Source organism: Etheostoma spectabile, chromosome 10 (assembly GCF_008692095.1).
Source record: "Etheostoma spectabile isolate EspeVRDwgs_2016 chromosome 10, UIUC_Espe_1.0, whole genome shotgun sequence".
In the NCBI taxonomy this organism is placed as follows: domain Eukaryota; kingdom Metazoa; phylum Chordata; class Actinopteri; order Perciformes; family Percidae; genus Etheostoma; species Etheostoma spectabile.
This window is the reverse complement of record NC_045742.1, coordinates 9,271,385-9,276,562: the sequence shown is the minus strand read 5'-3', so window position 1 is coordinate 9,276,562 and position 5,178 is coordinate 9,271,385. Positions and strand designations below refer to the sequence as shown.

Sequence of the window (5,178 nt, the reverse complement as noted above, 5' to 3'; positions counted from 1 at the left end):
AAAAAGAGATTAAATATTTACAAAAAGGTGCATCATGTTGTGAAAACCCCCCAAAATAAAAATAAAAAATTCAGCAGTCAAACCCTACATACTTTATCATCACCAGCCAAAATGTCATGGTCAACTAAAACCAGGGAAGAAGAACATGACAGAGAGAAAGGTCGGACAGCAGGAATCCTCTTCAGAAGTTAAGATCCATCCGATTTCTGCGTCAGCCTACAATCCCCCAGGGGCAAAACATAGCTAAAAATAGTTTATCAATGGGCACCCAGATAGCTCAGTTGGTAGAGCGGGCGCCCATATATAGAGGTTTACTTCTCGAACACAGCAGGGCCAGGTTTGACTCCGACCTGAGGACCTTTGCTGCATGTCATTCCCCTCTTTCTCCCCTTTCAAGTCTTCAGCTGTCCTGTCAATTAAAGGCCTAAAATCCCCCCAAAAAGAATCTTTAAAAAATAGTGTATCAAAGTCTATCCCATCTATATTAAGTTACAAAAATGTAAACCCAAAGAGATACATTTTTTACTCACAACCAAACCGATCTCTTGACTAGTAAGTCTGTTGAGTTTCTTAACTTCAAATCTTAAAACGAGCAGAAAAAACCCTTCCACTGATCCCCTACCTTTGGCCTGAAGAAGAAACAAATGTCTGGTACATCTGTATTTGTCTACTGTGTTGAGTTACTGGGTTCATTCTTCACATATACAGTACATCCTATGACCCTGACCCAACGGATAACTTTCTTGTACGCACCGGTTTAACCAGTCACATCAAAACAAGTACACACCTTAAAAACAAACATGGTGCATAGAGGTCTTAGTGTGGATTGTATCTGCAAAGAGACAAACAGATACGGAAACAGATACTTTTCAACCAATCACTACATGTGACTGAGATTCTTATCAGCTATGTCACAAATAGCAGACTGAGCCGATGAAATGGAGTATGTATGACATGCCAATTTGCAAGCCTTTATTGGCATGTTATCAAGACACGTACTCGCTTTTTAGCATGTTTATCAACGCCGTTTGGCCTCCATCGACTTATATTACATGGCGATTGAGTGTGAATTTACGACGTAGATAGTATTATGAAAGGACGAAAATCTGAGAGGTTGGTTGGGTTGGTGAATGGGTAAAACACAGGACTTTCACCCAGGAGACCGAGGATTGTGTCCCACGTGACACGTTTCCTAAACTCAACCGTTGCTTTCTTCTTGCAATAACACGCCAAATGCCGTGTATGTTTATGTATGCTGTATACAGCGTAGACATACACGCAGATAGCTCAAAATGCGTACAGATAACACTGTCTTGGCTTAAGACAGTGGGTGTGTATGTTTACACAAAGTCATGACGTCATGTTGCAAATACAATGAAACACTGTGTCCCTGTCCCAAATTTAAACCTGCCAAGATAAACAAGTTCCTAATAAATATATTGACCCAAATACAAATTATGGTGTTGTATTATATTCAAGGACGAGACAATTACGTATTCACAACATCAGATATTATTTGGGTTGGTATGACTTGTTTGTAGCCTTATTGTTGCTACGTTAATGGGTGTCTTCAAGTCCATTAATTGTGTGTCCCTTTGAGTAAATCATCCCTAAACAAAGAGTTTCATGTTTTGCTGCCACGAATGAGCATGGAAAAAATTAGAATTTTGAGCTACATTCATGACGAGCAAAAACCAAGTTCAGAAACAAATCGTGGGCTGAATCTACTCATCTGGGTAGCAGCCACTATCACGAATAATGAGGAGCTTAAAACAAAGTCGGAACATTCTAACTGCTAATGTAATGTTTTGATTGCTTCCAAGAGCCTGAGAGAGTGAGTATGTGACTGAGCGACAAGCTGCACAAATGTGGGATTCCCATTCCGCTCAAATGGAAGAATTAAAAGTTCCAATTTTATGAGAAAAAAAGGATGATAAGTCTAAGCCCAACAAGACTAGTATGTTGTGTCCGGAAAAAGACTTTTTCTAAAAACAATTGTTGAAAAAGAAAGGTTATCTTATATTCAGGCCGATATGGTTTAAGTTTTTCTTTGACATATGAAACACTTTTGATGCCATTCTACGAGCATTTATTTTGAAACCTTATGGGAGGGATGTTAAATAATGTTCAGCTAGCATTAGATCAGTTAGTCAGCCAGGATGTTTAACTGTAAGAAGCTGAGCAACAGGAAGTATATTAATAACCTGCTTAATATGAGATTCTTTTTATGCTTATCTGAAGTGTTGCAAGCAGCACACAAAGAGTACACAACACACACCTAACAAGCCCTAAAGAAACACCTATAACAACTGCTTGTGTCCTTTTTAAGCTGTCAGCCATCGACACTGAGACCTACAGCTTGTCTTGTGGCAGTAAGACTAAATACATAATGTATATCCAATATTATCAGGATAGTAAGGTTAAGTGGCTCTTTTAACATAATGGCCAATAATATGTTTACCTCATTATATGTAGCATTACCTATTTCCTAAAGTACTCTACTCCTTTTTATCTTTTTTCAAACTATGAATTTAAGGCTCTTAATCACATCTTTTTCATAAGCATCCATAATGTAGATTGATCTGCAAAAATGTGTAGGTCAGCATTCAGACGTCAGTCTTATTCATGCAATGAAGCACTTGCAGGGTGATATCCCACGCAGTTTCTCCAAAAGCTTTCGGATCCTGACTTGTATTCTTTTGTACCATCTAATGCTCGCTCTGGAGAAAACATGGTACAAGTCAAGCAACCAGTATTATTATTACTAAATTATTATGTATCATGCTTAACAATCTAGTTGGAAACAAAGGTCATGTTTCAAGCCAAATGTGATATGATATTTTTACTGAGGCTTACTGGATTTACAGTAGGGCTAAATGATTTTGGAAAATAGTCTGTGATTTGTTTTCACCAATATTGGGATTGCAATTTAAAATGTGATTATTTTTTAAGCTCATTATCTGCTGTAATATTTAACAAAGACAAACACATTGTTGAACGTCAAGCCTTGTAATACAGTGACATGTAATAATTGCCATGACAACATAAAGCAATGGCAAGTAAGCCTGGTGTAAACCTTTATATTAAAGTCAATAAACTCTCTGTTTACATATTTTGTGTAACGTTAGTAAAATATGTGCAGAGGGCATGCCGTACCTCTTATCCGGTGTATTTATCAAAGCCGTCAGCCGAGGCTTGGTTCCAGTACTGAGGTGCATCCTTTCTTTTGCAATACATTTTACTGCTAGAGTAATTTACATGTTCTGTTACTCAAGTATGTTCATATGGAGTTAGGAGGTCAGTGATCCCTGTTGGGTGGCATTTTGCTTGCTTGACAGTTGACACCCTGGTGTTTGGCCTTTTTAGCCATGCAACTATTGTGAATGGCTTTGTGGTGGGTTTTTACACCGAATCTTACACCGGTTATACAGGTTAGTGGTGTTGCCCCGTGAGGGAGCAACATTAGAAAGGCATGTTTTGCACAATACAGGACTGTTTGCAGCAACTTCCTCCGCAGACTGTTTTACTCTTGCTTGTCATGTGACCAGGGTGTAACCGCAGCCTTTTCAGGTAATATGAATAATCCGACTCAGAATCATGACAACGCAGTAAGCAGGTAAAGACAAGGGTAATTTGAATATTCTGAACTCTACCAAACCAGTCTAATGAATTGGAAAGATGAGTACATAATTTAACATGTGCTATCCCTTAATCTGCCTCTTTGTCTGGCTGTCAACACTTACCCGTCTGTCTAACTATCTACCCATGCTTCAGTTTACTTAAGACGCAGGAGATGTTGTGCATACATAAATTGTCAAGCTCCCTGAAGTATTTAGTGATGCAATGTATTGACCTTGAAAACATCCATGTGAACAAAAAAAACAAAAAACATTTTTGCTGCATTTTGTCCTGCACACAACCCGGGTTGGATGTGCACACAATCCACCTTTTGTTTGTTGCTATTCCAGTTTACTTGCGGTGTCTATTTGCTTGTCTATCTGTACTGTTTCCACAAGAAAACAAGCTACTAATTAGTACTCAATGAATTATTAATTTGAGCACACAACTTTAAGTTTTACTTTTGATACCCTCCAGCCTTCATAGGATACAGTGGGTCAGCATTTGCTTACAGTTTTGAAATCACAGTTCTGTGTCTTACAGGCAGATAGCAGCAGGTCAAGTCAGGCTGGGGGGTGTGGCTGTAGAAGGATGAAAGGAAAAATTAGAGGAGAGGCAGCATTTTTTAGCATATTTTACGCTGAATAAAATAGTATCAGAAAGAGAATGGCAGAGGAAGATAAGAGGATAGAAAGCAGCAGGGAGAAAGGAAGTGACAGGGGAAAAAAGTGTGGCAGAGCAGGAGAACATTGAGGCGGTAAAGCCAGTGCTTGCCCTTGAATCAAGAGCAGCCGCTCACTGACCTAGACTAGTTTAGCTGCTCCTCCCAGGCAAGCCCTGTCACTGATAAATTAATAAGCACTATCTTAAGGGGATATAGGCTTTTTCAGGCCTTGTTATCTCCAACTCTGACCAAACCAGCAGAAGCTTATTATTATTAAGATATAGGAAAGGTCAAACAAAACTAATGAGATATTTATTTACTTGTATTTAGATACTTATTTTACTACTATACACTACTATTTTTATATACTATATTTTATATATCCTACTGTGTAGTGGTACATTGACTGCACTCATATAGAGCTAGTGCTTCTTTTGATTTTTCTTCAAGTGGATTTCGTTTGAAGCCTGAGGATCTGATGAACATGCCTGCCCTAGAGGATAAACAGAGCAAAAGCTTGTTCCATGTGCAATCCAGACTACCATATTTGATGAAGAGCTGAAATAATCAGTTGTTTTACAGAAAAATTGACAACCGTTTTAAAAATGATTTCAATTTAATCAAAAATTAGTCAACTTATTTTTCAAGCAAAAATCTTAAACATCTTCTGTATCCTGGTTTTCAAAAGGTAGGGATTAATTTCCTGCTTTTCTTTGTTTTCTATGTCAGTAAATTGAATATGTTTGGCTTTTGGACGGCCAGTCAGACAAGAATAGCAATATGAAGTCTTTTACTTACGATTTTTAAAATGGCATTTTTTTTGTGTTTTCTTATATTCTATAGACCAGTGAGGGTCCCAAAGTGAGGGTCGGGACCCACAGGGGGGTCGCGAGCCA

The 5,178-nt window shown here is 38.3% G+C and overlaps 1 protein-coding gene and 1 long non-coding RNA gene across 7 annotated transcripts in view; one reads left to right on the top strand and one right to left on the bottom strand.

The window, feature by feature from the left end:
* fam13b (family with sequence similarity 13 member B) overlaps positions 1-5,178 on the bottom strand; it is a 70,010-nt gene that overhangs the window by 54,951 nt on the left and 9,881 nt on the right. Inside the window, exon 1 of one of the 6 annotated variants that reach the window (XM_032528148.1) lies at positions 4,160-4,174. The exons of the other annotated variants lie outside the window; for them this stretch is intronic. The gene's annotated coding sequence lies outside the window, so the exon portion shown is untranslated. Of the gene's footprint in view, positions 1-4,159; positions 4,175-5,178 lie in introns of those variants that run through there. 6 annotated transcript variants of the gene reach the window in all.
* The window catches only part of LOC116696901 (uncharacterized), a 13,506-nt gene that overhangs the window by 486 nt on the left and 7,842 nt on the right, over positions 1-5,178 (top strand). The window contains exon 2 of the long non-coding RNA XR_004333855.1: positions 4,705-4,707. This is a non-coding gene — a long non-coding RNA (uncharacterized LOC116696901). The remainder of the gene's footprint in view (positions 1-4,704; positions 4,708-5,178) is intronic.